This window comes from Parus major, chromosome 20, assembly GCF_001522545.3.
Source record: "Parus major isolate Abel chromosome 20, Parus_major1.1, whole genome shotgun sequence".
NCBI lineage: Eukaryota > Metazoa > Chordata > Aves > Passeriformes > Paridae > Parus > Parus major.
Window position 1 is genome coordinate 4,006,127 of NC_031788.1, and position 21,679 is coordinate 4,027,805.

A 21,679-nucleotide genomic window follows, 5' to 3' on the forward strand; every position below is an offset into this window, starting at 1 on the left:
AAGTTGCATTATACTGTAAATAAACAGTGGAGTGTTTTAAGGTACTGTAACCTCTCCTCCTGCACATTCCCATGGCCAAGATGATCTCTACTGCCACTGACTCAGACAGTGAAACCAAAAAATGCAAGGTAAGAAAAGGGAGGTCATAGCTATGGCCATGTGGAAAGTTTATCCTCTACACATCCTGCATGGGAATATTTGGGTGCTTACCCAGGGATGTTACCTGCCCACAGCCATCCAGACAGTCCCTGGTACTGGGGACCTGCTGTGCCCTATGCAGGGACACACTCAGCTGCTGCAAATTGTGCCTGTGCCCAGCAGAGACATCAGCCAGGCTCTGCAGCTCTCTGTTCAGCATTAGCTGCAGGCTGTCCAGGGAATGAAGGGTCAGCCTGGGATATCTCCTCAGCTGGAAAAGAGGAAGGCTGGCTGGGAAATGTCCATCACTCATTCAGTGCCCTATGTCTGAGTCTCAAGTGTGGCTCTTTTTAGGCTGATGCCCCAGTCAGCAAACATTGTGTGTATCATGTCTGCAGTGCCAGGTGATATCCCTCAGCTTTTGTGCTTTTAACCAAGCTGAAAACACCACAATATTCAGGAAACTAGAGATCCAGGTCTCATTTACACAAGAGCTGGTGTCTGGGAAAATGCACACCGCAGAACATAGAGGTATTTTCTGCCTTTCAGAACGGACTTCGTTGTTGGAAGGAGGCTAAAGGCAACTTCTAGACAAAAAATTAGGGAAGGAGATTCTCTGGGCAAGGAAGATGTGCTTATGTATTCATAGATAGAAAAAAGGTTTTATTTATCCTCTTTTAAAAACATGGCAAAATACCCCATCTCTTTTTCTGTCTCAGCATGCTTGTTCAAAAACTGGCAGTGCTAAGCCTACTTTTGTCCACAGCTTTTGGGGAAGCTAAATATTTTGATCTCTACCTTTAGATCACTGGGCCCTTGGTATTTCTTTCCAGGCACCTTACCCATTGCCAGAGGTGGAGGAAATTCTATTGCTTTCAAGGGCAGATGGATCAAGCTCATTGGGAATTTCAGACCTTGTGTCTTTGTTGTGTTTCATGCTCATGTGTTTAAGAATTGGCTTATTGTCCAGCCTGCTAATGTTTTCAATTATGTGGAGCCCAATTCAATATCCCTACCTGACTGGGAGGCAGCAGGAGTTGGCTTTTTGTGTTCTCTGACCTAGAGCTGACTCCATTTGCTGCCTCTCTGACTGACTAGTGAAGCAGAAAATGCTCACAATACAGCACAATTAATGACAGACTGCAAAACACACCAGATCCCAGCGGAGAGGAAGAAATTAGGCTCTTGCACAGTGAAGGAGTTCGTTGATGATGTTTTTCTATTTATAACATTTTAAAGGGCAGGCATGACTTAGGCTTACTGCAAAGTCCTGGCTGCTAATTTATTTTTCCTAAAATTGGTTTAATTTTTCTGTTCTTTTTAATTGGAGACAATAATATTAAAATTCACTCCAGTTGTGTGGCCCTGTGGAGTGCCAAGAGAGAGAGAGGGTTTTTCTGGCCTTCAACAATCTGTCTCGCTTGGCAAATATGGCAAAGTATTTAAATCTATATAAAATGAGAAATACCCTTTAAAATAATTGTCAGTGCTGATATACTACCACTGAACAGGATTTTACAGCAGAGAGACACATGAAAGGTACATCAGGAGTGCTGTGCCCAGTTCTGGGCTCCTCAGAACAAGAAAGAGCTACTACAGAGGTCCAGTGGAAGTCACAAAGTTCATTTGGGGTCTGGAGCATCTCCCTTATGAGGAGCAGGAGCTGGGGCTGTTTAGACTGGAGAAGACTGAGAGATCTCATCAATGCATATAAACATCTCCAGGGGGTGTCAGAGGATGGGACCAGACTTTTTAATGGTTCCCAGTGACAGGATGAGGAGCAATGGCCAAAATACAAGAAATTTCACCCCAACATGAGGAAGGATTTTACACTGGATGGGAAGAGCACTGGAATGGAGTATGGCTCATGCTGTGGACCCCCCAGTTTACAGGAAAACACTGTGTCAGCAATCACTAATCTAATGAAGTTCACCAAGGGGATGTTGTAAGCTCCTGGTCTTTGGCTCTGCTGTGTGAGGTGCCTTTGGACACTGTAAAAGAACCTACAGGAGCAGCATAAGCTCATTAATGTGATGATGATGGAGGGGAGAGGCATCACAGTGAGGTGTGACAAGGGCACAGACACATGGAGCCAGCTCAAGGCATGATCTCTGTAAATCAGGAATATATTGACTTATTTACAGTGCCCTTCTCTTCAGGCTGCTTTAGGAGGAGCAAATGTTACTTTGGCAGATGGTCTTTACTAATACTTTTCAAACACTTCCTGGCACATTTAAACATCCAATCAAAGTTTTGACTTCAATTCATCTCTCTGGCCTGGAGAGTTTCCCCATGCCCTGTCCTCTCTCACAGTGAGGTTTCCAGCCAACACACAAGTCCTGCTTCACATCACACATGGAAAAGACACTGCCCCAGGAGGGAATAGAGAGCAGCAGCATCATCTATTTCTGCTGTTCACTCTGTGGCCACAAGCTCCATTCATTGCACAGAGGCAGGCACTGTTCTCAATGACGAGTTGGTGTTTCCCCACAGGCCATTTTTCATGGCCAATAGAGCAGCCAGGTTTTTCAAACACTAATAAATACATGTGCCCAAGGATTCAGGAGGACAACATCAGCCCCATCTCACCTTTGCAGCAGAGCTTGGCTCTGTGGTCAGCTTGGAGCACACAGGATCTCCTGGTTTTCCAAAGGATTTTAATATTCCCCCACCTCTGGTATCTTCAAAATCCAAACCACTTGGCTTTAATTGCAGACTGGAGGAGTTGGACTACTCAAAAAACAGGTCTCAGAGTATCAGGCTGCAAAATGCTAATGTAGATCTGCTTTTATCCTTTTCTGAGCAGTTTTTGAAAAGCAAATATCCTTTAGCTTGATAACATTAATTTTAATACCAATATCTTTCATTAACCCTCTCTGCAAGCACTGTGCCAGGCCAGGGCTAAGGAATATGGCATTTGGCCTCTTTGAACTTTACATCATTTGCATATTTTGGCAGCGAGTTTCTAATTAATTCCTGTTTACAAGAGTTTGTGGGGATTTTTTTTTTTGCTTGGGGATTGTTTTTTGTTTTAGTATTGGTTTTTGGAGGCATTTTTGGTTGTTTTTTGAAATTTAGCATCTGAATATATATTTTAGTTAAAAAAAAAGGTAATATTTCAGAAATTCCATTTCCCCAACTGCTTTTCCACACTCCCCAGTATTTTATTAGGGAGACATAACCCTGGATCCAAGTGGTAACACAGGGCCTTGAGAGAGCCTGTAAATGGATTCTAAATTGATGTTTAAAAGCCTTTTTTTTTTTCTAAATGGGAGAGGCTAATGAGTTTTAATTCCTTGAAAAGCCAGCTACTGCAATAAAAATATATTTTTCTATTACCAGCAAATCATCTGCTTTGGAGACTGGTTTACTTATTTATGCAAGACCTGACCAAAAACGTATTTGATTAAGGCTGTGTTTGGTCTTCCAATAAATTCTAATGGTTCTGCTGAAGCAGGCTGTACTTTGTGAGCATTCATAAGGAAGGAGAGGTAGAATGGAATAGAATATCAGCCAAAGAGAATAATTTGACCATTCCCACCAGCACCCTGATGTAGACATAATTTCCATGTGCTGAGGGCACTAAAGCACCCACAGAGTGGTTTAGGACCTACAAGAAGAACAGCAACAGCTGGACCACTCTCAAGACAAGAATGACATTTCAGATCTTAGTTCACAGTTTGGGCTCTTCATCTGAGGGTTGTTTGCCCATGGCAGGAGAAATCTTCCAGTTTCAAGAACAGAAAAGACAAAACTTCTGCCTCTTGCCATCTTCACTGGGAGAGAGTCTGGGACGTCAGATAAATGGGCAGGGGATGAAAAACCTGCTGTCTCTTAAAAAACAAGGTGTTAAGGAGCGCTGGGATAAAGTTTGGAGGTCTGGACAGCTTCCAGCTGCTGGTGGGGCAGAGGAGAGCCATGAAAAGTACTGTGAGAGGGGGACTGAAGCCCCTGATAACACAGCAGCAGGAAAAAGGGATGGCCTTGAGGGGAGGACAGCAGCCTGTGCTGGAGCCCATGAAGCCCTGAAGTGCCCCCAGCAGGATTCCCTCTGGACAGAGGAGCCTGGGGAGAGCCCCCCATGCAGGGACAAAGGGGTCCTGGGTGCCACCCCCTTCCCTGCACCACGGAGGAGCTGCAGGGGGGAACACCAAAACTGGAAACCTCAGGAATGAGATTTATTGCTTGGTTAATGACATCCTTCCCTCCCCATGACCCCAGTGAAGCAGGAAAAGGCTGAGTGGCTTTATCTTCATTCAGTGCCGTGCTCCTTCTGGGACACTTGAACCTGATTGCATCACTTTCGGTGTCAGCCTTGATAAGATGCTGATTGTGTCTCCTGGTTTTTCCCTGGCAAACGACTCCCCCAGCAGCCTGGGTGGTTAATGGGAGCTGACTGGCTCTCCAGTCTGCCTGAGCATCCCCTTTGGCTTCCTGCTGCAGCACATTAACACAACAAATTAACATTGTAATTGCATTTCTACTATTTATCACTGTGAAAAAAATCTAGAAAAAAGGAAGATCACAGGCAAGGGCCCAAGAGACAGGTTAGTAAGACAAGTCTCTGTCTGCACCTCCCTTCATGTCTATTTATAGCCAGCCATTAAGTTATGCTAATAAACAGCCAGCCACAGGCTAGGCAAATCCCCTGCTCAGACACAGGAAAAGCTGAGTTAAATATATTCAGCTTCCTCAGCTCACAGGACTGGTGTGAGTTGTTCTCTTAGATCCCAAAGCACAGGGATCTGAGAGCAGCCCCAGCATCTCTCACTGCCACCCAGCACAGCCGTGGCACTGCACGTACACTTGGCATTTATTTACATACATATGGAAATCCAGCACAGGATAAATAAAACATGGAAATTCCAACTAAATACCCCATACCAATGGCTCTGACTCGATCAATTACTTTGGCAAAGGCAAATTCACTACAGTTCATAAACTGATTTGTCTGGGAGAGAACAGCCCTTTTAACCAAATAGCAGCGTGATGCATCTGCCACCAATTTCTCCAGAGCAATTGCATCAAAAATAGCATTTGTTGTAGCTTTCCCTCACATGCAATTGGTTGTTATTTTATTTCTGTCTATATGCAGCAGTTCCTAAAGGGGATAGTGTCAGGTCCTCACATAACCTATACATTTAATCAGATAATCCAATTAAATAATACAGCCTTAAATGAAAAGTCTGCTATTCCCTCGAGCAGTTCTGGGGATGCTTCCATTGCTCATTCTTATGCTTAAAATGTACTAGCAGCACTGTCTTTTGCAGCTATTTTTGGGTATCCAGACATTTGTAAAGCACCCACCACTAATTTTTAGATGCCAATACTTTGTTTTCCTCGTCAAATTACAGCAGTCAGAAATGTCACGCTCATCTATAAAGTCACAGAGCACATAAAAATAACGAGTGCCTTTATCTTTTCTGACTGAGCAAACACAGGATGAAAAAGTGATTGTGATGATGGGGTTTTTGTTGAGGAAAGAGGGGAATCCCAGCAGGGTGATGTGATTGTTGTCCCCCCCAGGGCTGCTGCTTGTGCTGAGCTGCACCCTTGGGATGTTGCCAGCATGTACCTGGCAGAGGAGCAGCCAGGGAAGCTGGATAAGCCCCAGGATTCCCTGTGACTTCCCCAGCAGCCAGCAGGGTGAGGTGCTGTGAGACTGACTCAGCTCCTGGGGTGCCCCATCCTGGCTGTGGGGCTGCTCTGATGCTCCAGCTTGGAGGCTTTCAATGCCCTTCCAAGCAAGGATGTACAGGGAGAGATTTTTATCTGCTCTGAGCAGAAAGTGTTAAGGTTCTCAAATCCCCAGAGGAGGATTTCACTTGAGGAAGGTCATCATAACCCTTCACCTCAGGGAACTCCTGTTCCTGCAGGAAAGCCTGTGAGGATCATAGCAGTGGTTGTTTTCCCTCCCAGCCCCATCCCGGTAAGACATGCTGCCTTGCTCTTGATTTACAGCTCCATCCAATGTCTCCAAATAATTTATTGAATAGGTACAAAGTTCTGCCAGGAGAGAGGCAGGGGGTGCTGGATCTCAGGGAGGTGGAGGAAGCCACACAGTGGTTCAGTAATGTGGATAAGTGAGCACAAACACCAAGTGTTGTAACACCATCTTTTCCCATGGGAAAAACTGGGGGAAAGTGACAGATTCAACCTAGATTGTGCAGAGTCTGCTGCAGCACTGAGCTCTCTGGAAACCTCTCACAGGGTCCAGGGGTGCCAGTGTGTCCACCAGGAGGGTCTGTCTTGGTGCTCAGGAGTTTCTGCCAATCTGGCTGTCCCAGAGTGCCCAAGCTGGGGCAGATTTGGAGGTGCTCAGAGCCCAGAACATGTTCTGTGTTCAGGCAGCAGTTACATCACAGCCATATGAACAGAACCATGAGCCTGGGTACGCCACTTCCAAGTCAAACAAATGATTGCCAGCAAATTTTCTTCATCCACAACATCACAAGGTAATAAAATATATTTTAAAAATTATTAATCAAATAATCTTCTATTTCTTTACCCCTCCCTACCACCTCAGTAAAGCAGGTGGGAGGCACCGACCCCTGCATCAACTCCTGGACATTCCCCGACTTCCCAGCCCTTCCCTTTCCTCCAGAGAGAAATTGGGTGGAAAAGGGGATATTTTGCAGTCATTAAAATTTCATTTTATTTTTAGCCAGACATGCTGCCATTTAAAAAGCTTCCTGGTGAGCAGGGGATTGGCAGTGTGGGGAAGAGAGAGCAGAGGCAGCAGGGGCTGGGGAGGGAGCGGGAGGTGTCGAAGGCAGAGGAGATGCTGCTGGCTCAGGGAAGGCTTGGCTTCTTGCCAGCCTGTTCTGTGCTCTGAAAAATAGCAAAGCTAATAACCTCAATTACAGCCCAGCCTCTCTGGGGGCTGCTGCTGATGCCTTTGTTTATCTGAGTCCCAACGTGAAAGCAAAGATTGTTTTTTGTCTGCAGGGGCATGTGTCACAGAGACATTGGAGAAATAAACAGCCCATGTTAGGGAGAGAAAGGTCAGAGAATCACAGCCTGGCTGGGATTGGATAGGATCTTTAAAAACCATCCAGCTCCAACCCCCCTGACACAGGCAGGAACAACTTCCACTAGAACAGTTTGCTCAAAGTGCCATCCAACCTGTCACTGGAGCTGGTACAGATCAGCTACACTTCCTTCCAAAATCCACTTCAGACACTGACAGCTTCAATGCCTTAAATTTTGACTATTTTGGGCTTGTAGATATTTTAATTTGGCACCCAGATTGCAGTAAATCACCTGGAAGGTCCCTATCAGTGTCTCAGTCTCAGCTGAAACAGGGATGAGCTTTCACCCTGACCTGCTGTGGCTGCACCATGGTCCACTTTTCCACTGCAACACTCACAAAAATGGTTCTGCTGGCTTTTTAAAGAAGCTTAGAACTATTCTGTAACAGCAGTTGGGAGCTGATTACCAAAATATTGATTTTCTGAGTATATTAGTTAAGAGAGGGATGTCTGTAAGAACCAGGCTGAAAGAAAACCACCCGATGCCTGTTGAATACTTGAGACTGATACAACATTGCAGGACTTCTTGCAATTTTTCCTGCTTGGTTCTACTCTACATTCAGGAAATCTGTAAGGATGGGCTAAAGAAACCGCTACCTTCATCATGAGATGAGGGACCTGAAAATGGAGCACAGAAACATCTATGCTGGATCAAGAGAAACCCAGGCTGTGGTAGAGGTGAGCTCTGCCTCCCTCACCAGGAAGAGTTAACCACAGTAGATCTCACAGAAATGACTGTCACTGTGAAATCCTCCTTGTGTTTAAGCGCTGTTCCTGCTGATGAAATGAGCAGATCTGTTCATGCATGGCTTCCCTCGGTGTGTCACTGAGCCTGCAGGCTCAGCCATTCTGCTGGCTCTGCCAGATGGTCTGGATGGACAGGTCCCCACTGCAGCTGCAATGCAGTTTGCTGTGCTGCAACTTCATTTTCCGTGTAAGAAAAGCCACATAAAGGCTTCTCAGGGCCAGCAAAATCTGATGTTGTCAGGTTACAGGTTCCCCCCTCAGCAGCACCAAGCACCTCAGGTGCTAGCAGCAACACACCTCCAGGCTGTATTTGTATAAATTTCAATGAGGGTGAACTTATGTAATGGGAGTTAAATTTTCTCAATTCCCTGATGAAGCAGAGGCAATCAGCCAGCACTCACAGCCACGTCATGAGTCAACTCTGTGCCCTGAGTACAAACACAAGAAACACAAGCATGTTCATCTGCAGCAGTGTAAACCTGAAAATATATCTAATAATCCCCAGTCCCCACTCACCAGAGACTGGATGCAGAGAAACAAAACACTTCTTCCTGGCATAAGCCAATAAAAGTGCAATGCCAGTCACTTTAGCAGCCTGCAGTTGGATGAGTTCTGGATAACAGGTTACAGGGTGTGTTAGAGCAGGCTTACACAGACTGACTAAAACCCCCACAGCCAGAGGGAAGTGGGGCTGTGCTGTTGGTGTGTTTTGGCTATGAAAAAGCAGGATCTAACAAGCAGTGTAACAGCTCAGGTTAGATACCCCTGCCTCAGGCTAGGAGTCAAACCTCTCCTTGGCTAAGAGAGTCTGACAATTTAACCTTTCCTTGATCTCACACATGGCTGGCTCTTAAAAAATTACAGTAGAAGGATTGTGAAAGGGGAAGGGGGAGTTGTTTTATCTTTGACCTTGTTTGCTCACATTAAATAAGCAGACAAGGCAGGGTCTGACACAGCCAGGCTGAACCCCTCTGTGGACACACACTGGCTTTTCCATTAGCCACAAAGAGCTGTTGGGAAATGCACATGAACCAGTCACACAAGAGCTACAGACAAGGCAGGAGTCATTGCCTTGTCCTCACCACAGAGCTGGACATCACCCAAACCACGCTGGACCACTGCAGTACCAGTGACTGGAGCCTTTCCACCCTGGAACATCACCTGCACCCTCCCATTCAGATCCCTTTCCTCCTTTAAGGACAGTAAAGATTGTAGAGGATTAGAGCTGGAGGTTTACCTAGCACACATGATGGGATTTTTCAGTAAAATCACAGAAACACCAAACACACGTTTAAGTTTGTCAGGCAAACCCTCCCTCGATGCCTCCCCAGGACCTTGAGTCCTCTCCTGCAGAAACACTTTCTATTCCTGCCATGTTTTGGCACTGATGACAACTGGGATATCAATGACCTAGGCAAAGGCAGCCAGAGCAGCAGGAGAAATAGGAGTAGTGACAGGAATTCTGAATGAAAAACAGTTTTGTTTGTGTGGGGTATTTGTACAAAATAACCCAAGAAACACCAAGGTCAGAGAACTTGTCAGTTCCAGTTCCCAATACCTGTGTGGGTGACAGACCAAATCCCAGTTTGGCCTGTCCTCCTGCAGAGGATGGAGATCTCACTAGAGCATCTTTCCTCTTGTCCTTTGCTGAGGAGCTAAAGTTTGTCACATGAGCCCCTTGGCACCTGAGTGGCTCTGTGGGTCACCAAAAAACCACTTGGCACTAACAGAGGGAGGGACCCAGAGGTGACACCAACCAGGCTGGAGCTCCAAGAAAACAAGATTTGTAGCAGGTTCCCAAAAGCCAAGGGGCTGGAAGCAGGGCTGCACCACCCAGCTGCACAGTACAAACACTGGTGTCACTGGTGCCAGAGGGAGACCTGACCTTAGTGCTAAAAACCCCATTTATAACATAAAACTCCAAATTCAAATTGCTCTGCTCTTCAGGTTAAGATTTGGCTAAATGTAGATGCAGCAACTCAAGCATAATTAACTGTGCTCCAATTTTTAAGCTTAGGAGATTGCAGACAGCGAAGGATGAGGGGGGAATAAAGAAGAGGGAGCAGTGCAGATGCTGTTGATGTTTTAGGGAGATCTGTGTGCTCGAGGTTGATTAGCAGTTGTCAGTGTCCTTTCTGTGCCAGGAGCAGATAAGGCAGGAGCAGAGCACTGCAGGCAGCTGATAGCAGCAATTCCCAGATCAAGGCTTGTGGGGGTTGAGGATGCAGCAGGAAAGATTTCCTGGAGAAAACAGCTTGTGATGCTGAATGGTTCTGAAGTTTGTGAAAAGTGCCTTGAGCTTACTAAATACAAACATGTCACTGAAATCTTCCTCTCATCCTAGAGAACAGTTTTGTTTTAAACAGAAGGCAGTATCTCCCAAGTTCAAGCCCAAATTCATTTCAAATGTAATTGAGTTTGCCAAATACAAATCTTCAGCCATTGTTTAGAACATCAGCTACTTATAAACATGCACATTTATTCTGGAAAACATCACAGATCTTGTGCTGTCACTCCACATATCACCCTAATCAAAAAAGAACTTCATTAGAATGAACAAGAGAAATCCCCAGCTTTAAAACAACCAGTCACTCCTGAACTTCTGGAGGTTCACATAGGAATGTGGGTGACTGGAAAGATCAACCCATCTTTAATTTCTTAAGCCCTTTAAAAAACCCCAAAACTGTTATGCAAAGAACTACAACCCCTTGGTTGCCAAGGAAAACAGGGACAGTTTACAAACCTCAAGCAGGATGAGTGCCCCCAGCCAGCTGGGCTGTGGAGGGGCTCTGCCTTTCAGAGCATCAAACTCATTTCTGGGTAATAGCCCTATAATTTAGATATCAAACCCAGGCCAATGAGGGCCCAGCAGCCACAATCATCATGTTTTTAGCCATCCAACCTAGCACAGAAACCCTCCTGCAGTCCCTTTTCCTAGCACATTATCTTTAATCACAGGCATAATAGAGATTCAATTTGAGCCTTCAGCTGCATTTTCTTCCTTGTTATTCACAGTGCTGTATTTTCCTCAGCAATAAGCAATTTTCCCTCATTTCATTTTACATTGATCTACCTCAAAGAGAGTCTTTTAAGGTTTTAATAGCCCTATGTGGAAGTCCCTGGCCAGTAATGAAGACAGAAACTCAGGGTTTTTACCCATAAAATCAAATTGCACAAAGCAACTGCCAAGAGAGCACCCACTTCTGTTGTTCTCCTGCAGGAAACATCCCTGGAAGTTTGACAGTTGTTTGCAGCCATTTGCCAGCATTCAAGAGCCCAAATCCCCCCATCCAGAGCTGGTCCAGCACAGGCAGGGGCTGTTCAATCTGAGGCTCTCCCAGGGTGCAGTGACCACCCAAATGCTTTGTTACCAGAGGTCTGGGCTTCACCTCCTTGCTCTGGAACCTCCTCCAGCCCTTTCTCAACAAGCAACCTCTCTGAGCAGCATCAGCAGTCTCAACTGTTTAAAAAGAAAGTTGCCAAAACATGGAATTAATCCAGGCTGTGTAAATACCCAGCTTCCCCCTAATTGACTCTTTAAATGCACCTGTGTCAATGCAGGCACCCAGGATGTATCAGCTTGCAGGGCTGAAAGGTCTGTTCTCCCCCAGAGGCAGCTGGGCTAACATTTCATAAATTACAATCATGTTTTCCTTTTCTGTTAATAATTTCATTCCAAAGGTCATTTACCACACACACACACACTCTCACAAAGCTGGGGAGGGTGAAGGAAGCTGCTTGATTCCCAGGCACAGGAGTCAGTCACTCCATTGATGAAGCGAATCTACAACCTTACTACAAAGATATTTCTATCTGCACTGGGCTGGAAAATGCCTCCTGCCATGGATCAGCTTGTGGCTAACACCCAGGTTCCCAGCAGGTGTAAGAACCTCTCTGCTCATACCTTGGGCTGCTGAAGGTGTCAGGTCATCATCAGGGCTTGGAGCAACCTGCTCCAGGGGAAGGTGTCCCTGGCCATGGCAGGGGTTGGATGGAGATGAGCTTTTAGGGTCCCTTCCAACCCAAATCATTCTGGGATCTCTTCTGAAGCTCAGGGCTTCATTTGGGCACCCTCATCCCACACTAAAGCAGCCAAGCTTCAGTCACTGGGAGCTGCTGATGGTTCTCAGCAAGGTCTCACAGGGGATCTCTCTTTTTTCCTGGCAGGCAAAAAGGATCAGGCTCCACAGCAGCCATGGATCAACCCCAAAAGAGGGACCCCAAAGGTGATGGGAGTGCTGAGCCTGCCCCAGCCTCAACGGGGGTCTCCCACAAGGGATCCCAGAAAACCTGGGCAGGGTCTGGGTGCAGAGAACATGGTTTATACACACAGACCTGAGAGCCTTCCATGGTTAATACCCTTTCTGAAATTGCTAAGGAACATAATATTTTCTCTGACTATTATCATATTATCCTGAGAAGGCTTGTATGCCCCATCCTAGAGGGTGTCAGGAGCTTAATATTAATTAAATAGCAGATTTAAGGTTATTTCTCATAATCACAGCTGTGATTTGAATTATTGCTTGATGATATTCTACTTTGCCCTGCTTGCCGCTTTTGATTAATTATTTGCATTTGCTGGTTTATAACATCCACACATTGCTTCAGACAGAGGCATCTTTTTTGATTCTAACTGCATTATATTCTCTGGTCAGATGATGGATTGGAGTTCCCAGCATACCATAAACAGCAGCCTGTCCTTGCCAGCATGATATGTATCTATATCCCATATCCACTCCTCAGCATATCCTGCATTCAATCATCCTTATATTCATTTCTCCTGATATTATTATTATTATTAGCCTTAGGGAACTTGTTTTATAGGCTATTTAGTTTGAATTAAGCATGTATGCCAGTCACTTCTTGTTTCCAGGAGAACACAGATGATAAATGGTAGGATTTATGCCTGGACTCTGCTTTGGTCCAGTTCCCATCTTTACTTATATTAAGTAAAATATTATTTAAGTATTAAAACTATTGGGAAAACAACATTGTCAGGACCTTCCCTGCACACATTTCACAAGCTTGTTAGTGGGCTCATGAGGCACAACTGGAAATTGCATTTCCTTTCTACCAACTTTCTGATTTAATCAAACATGCTCTCAAGACATCGAGGACTTTTGCCATTTTCCCCCTATACAGCTCATTTCTACTTCCCAAAACTAAATCCCTTGATTGATCAAGGTATTGATTATATTTCAACCACATTTCATCTTCATATTAAACTGTCTACACACTGAGACTTTTCTGAAATTTTTATTATTTTAATTTAACAGAGTTATTTAGGAACAATTGAATGTCTAGACTCTTACCAGGACAAATGTTTGACCATCCTTTCTCTCAGCTTTAATGAGGCCAAATCAGGTAAGGACACACAGTGAATGCCACATGAGCAAGTCATGATGGAATATTCAGCCACATCATCCACTGTTCCCCCACACTCAGTGCAGCTACATTAGATTTTAGTGCTTTATCCCCTTCCCACAAGCAAAGCACACTTCAGTGACACAACACCCAAACTGCTCCCCATTGTCCCTCCACTTTCTCATCCTGCAGGTGACTCACAGAAATGTCCCTGGGGATTTTGGGAGTTGCTGGTATCCCTTGAGATGGGGAACACTCTATCTGCACCCCTTTGAAGCAGGGGTGAGTCACCAATCCCTGGTTTTGGCCTGGAGCCCACGTTTCCCTCTCACTCTCCCAGCACGAGGGATGTCAGTCCCCTGCTCCAGCCCTGCACAGACACAGCCACTTCTCCTCCTGGCAGTCACAACCCAGGCTTCTCTCCGTGGCTTTGTGAGATGTTTTTGCTTCGAGTTTCCAACTGATACTAAAAAATCCCTGCATTTACCCCCTTTCTGGAGGCGTTTGCTGCGCTGTGACAGCCTTTGGCACAGCAGTGTCACACACCATCAGCCAGAGCTACACATTAGTCAGCCCTGCTCTCCCAAAATAGAAGTGAGCAGCCTGATGCACGCAAGCGGATTATGAAACTATTTTGTCACATCTGCACTGGGAGATTAAAAGCTGACAAATGATTTTCATCATGAAAATGGGTTCTCCAGCAAGGTGAAGATAGGAAACAGCTGGGACACCACTACCAGAGCTGAAGACTGCCAAGACTGGCAGATTATCTCCTGTCTCTCTCATTTTTACATACAAATCCAGCTACCTGGCCATAGATTAGGGAAGGGAAGCCTAAAATAAGATATGACTTTATTTTTCAGACAGTTTTTCTTCAGTATGCAGCTGACAGGCCATTTGGGAAGGAAAATGAAACAAAGAAATCATATCCCTCCAAACCCAGATAGAAAGTAAATCCTCTGTGAGCCAAAACATGAACAGACAAGAAAAAAAAGCACCCACAATCCAAGTCTTTGCCTGGAAATATTACTATGAATTAAAATGATAATTCTTGCTCTCTACAAGTCTTACAAATGTAAGCAGCACATCTGAGCAAAATTAATCCCCAGATGCTGCAGAATGGCTTGAAATCGAGGGAATACAAAAGCAGGCAAGCAGCAGGCAGCAATGCAGGCTCTGGTCAGCAGCAGCCATCCCTCCTCCTCCTCCTCCTCCTCCTCCTCCTCACACTGAGATACCCCCTGGCAGCCCCTGGTCAGTGCCCTGCAGCCCAGCCATCAAGAGAGGACTCAGAAATGGCTTTGAAAGCAGAGACATCCTGGAGGACAGGACTGCAGGAGGACGAGGCATAGCTCATTCTTCCCACTTAATCCTTGCCAGTGTAAGCACATTTCTTATGGAAGCTTTAAAAAATGAAGTCCTTGAAGGAGCAGAGGAGGGAAGTGTGTCCCTGTGTATCGCTCTGCATCCTGCTGCAGGTGTTCACACGTGCTCATGGCCAAGGCACTGAGCAGCAGCAGAGAGGGAATGGGAGCTCATCACATTCCTGTCTCATTACCCTGCCAGCTGCAGCACTCTCATGGAAGAGATCTTGCCCAGAGTCCTGATTCATTGGGTCAGAGAGATCATGGGCTTCAGGTCAGCAGGGAGGAAGAAGGTGGGGTGGAGATATTTTCATGCTTGACCTCCCTTAGACAGTCAGGAGCTGGGGTTTGTTCCTTTGAAGAGCCAGGTCTTGGTCAGCCTCCCTGAAGTGCTACAGCACTGGGAGAGCTCCATGCTGGAGCTCCTCTGCTGGTTACCTCTGTGGCCCCATGGAGAGAGGAGCCCATGCTGGGGTGAGCCTCCAGAAGCTGCCTGGAACAGAGGCTGGACAGAGTTAAAGGAATAAAGTTGGGATTTATTAAAAGGCCTTCAAAGGATACACCTTGGGCAGTGCAAGAACCAGACCAAGGCTGCACCCAAGATGGACTCTGGGTCAGGAGTTCTCACACTTTTATAAGTTTTGGTCCATTTCCATATTGGGGTTAATTGTCCAATTTCAGCTTCAGTTAATGAAGTCCCATCCTCCCAGACTGCTCTCCTCAACCCTCTGCTGGTTACACTTTTTGGGCCTGAAGCTGCAATGCTGTCCTTGGTTGTGGGGCTGGAAAATGATTGTTGTGTCTGACTACACTGTGAGGAGAGCTTGCTGACACTTGTTCTGAAGTTCTGAGCTCTATACCAACGCAGTACAGAATCTGGACAATATGAAAGATAAAACTTAAGGCACCAAGAGCAGGACTTGTGATGCTGAGGGGTTCAGGCTGGAGCAGCCTCACGCCCTGGGACACCCAGCCTGGAGCAGTTCATGGAGAGCTGCAGCCTGTGGGACAGCCCAAAACTGGAGAAGTTCAGGGAGAACTTTCTGCCATGGGAGGGAGCCTGTGATGGAGCAGGGGAGGATTGGGAGGAGTCCTCCCCTGGGAAGGAAGGAGCAGCAGAGTCAGTGTGTGGTGAACTGACCACAATCCCATTCCCTGTACCACCATGGGGAGGAGGGAAAGCATTCAGGAGTGAAGCTGAGCCCAGGAAAAAGAGGGGGTGGAATGAAGGTATTTTTAGGATTTTTTTTTTGTATTTTCCACTACTACAGCTGATTTTGTTGGTAATAAATTGAACTAATTTCCCCAAATCAAGTCTGTTTTGCCTGCAGTGATAAAGGTGAGATCTCTCCCTGCTCTGATCTCAACCCATAAGCCTTTTGTTGTGTCTTCTCTCCCCTGTCCAGGAGGAGGAGGAGAGTGATGGAGCAGCTTGAGGGAACATGTGGTACCCAGCCAGGCTCAACCCACCCCAGCTCACACCATTATTCACACAGCCTCTGGGGACAGCATCACCTGCAGCTCCAGTGCCATCCTGAGCACCACTGGAGCCTGTTTCAAACATGAAATTCCACAGGTAAGTCCATCAACAGGCAAAAGACCCAAGATTTTGGTGCAGCTTTTCCTACCAAGCTGGAGAAGGGGAAGGTTAGTGTGGGAAGCCTGTTCAGAAGGAGTTCATCTACCCAGGCCCTGCAGCCTGCAATTGTGAGATTTATTTAAAGTACCCAGATAGAGAAAACATCTCATGAATTCCTAGGGGCTCACAGTGTGAGCTTCTAATAAATGAGCACTCATGAACATTAAGGGAAAAAACTAGGACTTTTAAATAAACACTCAGGCTGAGCACCTGATTTATAAATATCCTGTTTAACCAAAATAAAAGCAGAAGCTGCTCAGCTCCCTGGCCAGCCACAGCTCAACTTCCAGCTGGGTGTGAATGGCAGAGATAACCTCCCTGCTCAATTATTCACAGAAGTTATCCAATATGTCTGTTGAGTTAGTGACATTTCAATCAAGCTCAATATTTTGATAATCCAGGAAAAATGCACAGCACTTCATGCTTCACATAGAGGAGGGGAGCATCTTTCTACCAGGAGCAATCTGAAAGGGAATGTGACCAACAGAAGTCAATTTTCCAATCCCTGTACACTAACAACAATCTGAATATTCCAGCTGTCTGAAGCTGAGTTACATTTTGAACCTGCTTCCCTGAACGTGGAATATGCAGAAGAAAAGCCCTTCCTGAGCTGGAGAGCCTGAAGTTCACATAAGCAGAGCAGGACACAACACAGAGCAATTCAGCTCAGTTCTTCTGCATGTTCTGTGCTTCAGAGGGAGATCATAAAACCTCCACCCACCAAAATCTCTGCCTGAATATCCACAGAGGGAAGCAGGAGACAGGTGAATGTTGCTACACATTCCACTTGACCTGCTCAGTGTCCCACGTGGTTTGTAAAAGGTGTTTTCAACAAATACTATTAACTCACTTTGTTTCCTACAAGGTACTGATTTCCAATATTTTAACAAGTCATTTGAAACCCTCTGTGATGTTTGTATTTATTGCTTGAGTAGATTGGAGGTCTCGGGTGCAAAAGCCTGCCTGGGGCTACATGTCTCCTTCCACCAGAGACTTGATTAAAGGGAAAATCCAGACCAATATGTAGAAGAATAATTTTACTGTTACAAGGAAACAGTTTGGATGAGAGAGGATCAGAATTTTTTCCTTTTGCTATATATAGCTCAAAAATTTTACTTGCTCTCAATAGTTCGGTGAGGAAATATTGATTATAAGAAGAATTTGTTTATCAAATAAGCCTTTAATTTGTCAGACCCAAGAGGCACACTCTTCTCTGTGCTCCTGTCTGAATGTGTTTTTTCCTTTTCCTTTTCCCTTTCACACAAGTTCTGCCATCCTGCCTTATTTATTATTGACCCGTCACAGTTTGGAAACACAGTTTAAAATAAATGAGAGCCTGAATGCCATGGCTGTGGAGTTATTAAACTGCCTGGCATTGAGGAAATTGCCTTTCATAAACATCCTGAGCTCCTGTGGCTTTTTTTTCCTAAAGAGCTTAATACAACGGGAGACCAAGTTAATCTGAATCAGTCTTCAAGCTGAATTGTTAATAAGAAGGGAAGATGTATTATTGTTCAATATTGAAAGGCTGAAGTCAGAGGACAGAGCAGAGAAAGGAGTTTTCCATGTACAAGTAATATTCTTTGGACTTGCTGTCAGCTGATGCACAAGCTGATCAGTGACAGAAAGTGCCTTCACATTCTCAGCAGGTGAGGCCACACAGAGGATGTTCATTTAATCTCTCCTCCATCACAGATCCCAATGCCAGTGCCAGCACCTCACCCTGGCCATACAGACAATACCAGGTGCACAAAGAATAAAACAGAGAGTTCCACATTACTGTATGGGGCCACAGAAACACAATAAATATCCTGTAGTTGTTAATTCCCTTTTTCCAGCTGAGAGCACTCAGGCATGCCCTGTCCGTTCTAGGCACCAGAGAGGAGTGTACAAGGGTGGGTGCAAACACACACAGGTTTTTGGAAAGCCAGCTACATCATCCTGATTAGATGGCCCATGGAACATGTGAATCCCCCTACCAAAATCTAGACAAACCCATTAGGGACTCATGATGTCTGGGCACCCCAGGTTCTCTTTCAGGGCAGACTGACCTGACCCCACTGCTCTTACTGCAGAGCACACACCAAAGCTGAAGTTTAAAAAAGCTCTTTCAGCCCTTTCTGTGTGAAACAGCCAGAGCTGCAGCAGGACAGGGAGGCCACAGGATGTCCTGCCCCACCTGCACACTTGGCAATCCCACTCAGAGCTGGGATTTGTTTCTTACTTGCACTATATAATCATGCTCCCCTTCAAAACAGGCCTGGGCAGCCTCTGTTTGCCTCCATCTCAACATTTCAGGCTCCACACAAAAGCAGGTTCATTAATCTCTTTGCTATCCTTACATCCAGTGCTCTTTAACAGCCTCACAGGTACTGAGGGTTTGCGGTTTCTCTGAAGTCTGAGCAATTCCCCATCCTGGCCAGGAGCTGCAGCAGCAGAACCCTGCCCTTTCTGCACTTTCCTCTCTGAACAGGGCTCAGAGGGAAGAGGGACCACGATCATCCTCCTCACTGCAGTAACCAGTGTGGGACCAGGAAGGGTTCCCTGGAGGTGCCTCGACATCAGGCCTGAAAGAAGCAATGGAATTTCCAGTCCTCATCCCATTTCAAGCCCCAGCAGGACAAAGGGATGGAAACCAGTGTATGAAAACCCAGACAAAACCTGGATTGTTTTATGTTCATTTACCTCGTGAGAATGCACCCACACGATGCCAACACAACACCAGCTGCCATCCCTTTAAGAGATGTTAAACCTAAGCAAATCCTCCATCAGTAATGAATTCCTGTTTGAAATGCCCCTAAATTGAAGAAAATGAGTATTTCTTTTTCCGGTCCCGCAATCGGGGTTGCCACGCAACCGCCTCCTGCACATGGCTGATAACACTGGAGCGTGATTTCCCCGCCTGACTGCTCCCCAGAACAAAGCCTGGCTAATGAAGCTTTCAGATGCTCCTGGCTCTGCCTCTGACGGCTCCACACGGGTTTCCCCTGCTAGGATGTGACAGTGACAGCAGCGACTCGCTGTCCCTCCAGCCAGGGGTGCTGGGGATGGAGATGCCCAGCAGAGAGGCAGGGCCAGCTGTGGGGAAGAGCAGAGCAGCCCCCAGGATGGAGAGCAGGCCCCAGGATGGAGAGCAGCCCCCAGGATGGAGAGCAGGCCCCAGGATGGAGAGCAGGCCCCAGGATGGAGAGCAGGCCCCAGGATGGAGAGCAGGCCCCAGGATGGAGAGGAGCCCCCAGGATGGAGAGCAGCCCCCAGGATGGAGAGCAGCCCCCAGGATGGAGAGGAGCCCCCAGGAGGGAGAGCAGCCCCAGAAGCAGGCAGGGATGAGCAGGCTCTGGAATGCTGAGCCATCAGTGTTACAGGCCAAGCCAAACACTCTCTGCTTCCCATTTATCCTTCTGCCCTAAACACCCTTCCACACCTCACTGCTGCCTGCAGTGGGGACAGTGAGGATGAATTTCCTCTGGCCTGTACAGAAAGGGCCAGAATGAGGACAACTCTCCAGGTTAAGCAGTTCAGTTCCTTGAAGCACTTACAGATTATTTTGTTAACAAGCTGTTGGAAGAAACGTGACTGTGAGGGTCTCACTCAGCATGTGGAGGCAAACCTAGGTGAGCTGGTGGAGCAAGAACAACCACTGCTGGCAGGAGCACCAGCTTCATCCTCCTGAAGGACCTGAGGCTGGCACAGACCCGTTTGGTAGGGCTGCCTTCACACATCTCATCAGCACTGCCAGGAATGGTGATTCCACCACTTTCCCAGGCAGCCTGTTCCACTCTTCCAGTGAAGAAATTTTTCCTCTTCTCTAATTTAAACTTCCTCTGACACAGCTTGGGTCCATTTCCTCTTATTTTGTCACTTGTTGCCTGGGACCAACCCCCACCTGCCTATGTCCTATCCAGTAGCTGTAAAGAAGAATAAGGTCCCCCCTGAACCCCCTTTTCTCCAGGCTGAACACACCCAGCTCCCTCAGCTGCTCCCCAAATTGTGCTCCAGAGCCTTCTCCAGATGTAGTAGATCTACTCTTGACCAGCTCATTTCCCAGGAGGGCAGAACACAGTGAAACAGAGCATTTCCTTGGCCCTCCAGCATCTCATCCCCTTCATGGGATCACCCTCAATCCCTGTGTGGGTGTAGACACCATCGTGGTGTGGCCAGGCAGGGAGGATGGGACCAGCACATGCAGTGTCAGCTCACCAAGTGCACAGACACACCACAAAAGCTTCAAGAGGGACAAATTCCTGTTGCCAAATGCCTCTTAGACAGCACAAGGCTCTGGGAGAAGAGCTGGAGACGAGTGTTTCCCAACCAGCGAGCTGGGATGATTCTTAGACCTAAAATCTGATACTCCAGACACCAAAGCAACGTGAAGAGCAGGAAATGGGGAGCTGGAGAAGGTGACATCCACACAACTAAAGCCAACCTAAGGATTCAATCTTCCTCTCAAAGACACCAGTGCTGCAAACAGCCTGGCAGGAGTCCCAAGGGAAGCTCAGCACCCAGGGAATCCAACCCAGCCCTGCTGGAGGAGGAGGTTTTAAGCAAACAGCCCACCTGGCTGCTCACCCGCTGACTCTGCCTTGCTGGGCTGAGCTGAGCAAAGTGCAGCGTGGGTGCTTCTTTTTGGAGGCAAAATTGCCTAACTAGAGGCAATTATGTGACATTACCATTAAAAGCAGTGTGTAACAAAAAAGCTCCGAGCCTGTGTATCCTGAGGTCTGTGAACCCCTTTCTCTACTTTTGTGCTGAATAGGTCTCATTTAGCCCATTTGTTCTGTCCCAGGCAGGCAAAGCTGAAAGTAGGGTTGATCGATTTGTTAATTACAGTAATTTTATCTTAAATAGAGACAGCTGAGTGTTCATCAAGCCACAACTCCGAGAGAGCCCTACCCCCTGCTCAATAATTAGGGATAATAAGTGGCTCATAATAAATGCAACCCACAACAAGATGCTCTGAGAGGGCGGTGCAGAATCAGGAGGACTATTAGGGAACCCCCAGGTCTATTTCTCCTTTGGAAGAAAACAATGTAAAATCTTTAATCATCTCTCTTGAAACCCTGAGACAGCTCTGCCAGTTTGTTATGAGGAAAAAGGCAATTATTCCACTTTGTGGCTGCGCTTGTGTCCAGAGAAGGCTTAACCAGAGTCATCAGGGCAGGCAAGGGTGGCTCTTTCCTCCTGCACTGACTGGGCACATGCAGAAAGCTGAGGTGGGAGGTAATACCAGCAGGTTATAGATAACCACACTCCTTGGGAGTCTTAAAATCCTGGGTAAAGCTTAAAAGATTAAGTTTCAGTACAAGGCACAAGCAGTCTGTGCTCAGCTTGGAGCTTCCATCCACACCCGTGGATAAATAAGAAGTAAATTCAGTATTGAGGGCTCACCTCACCCT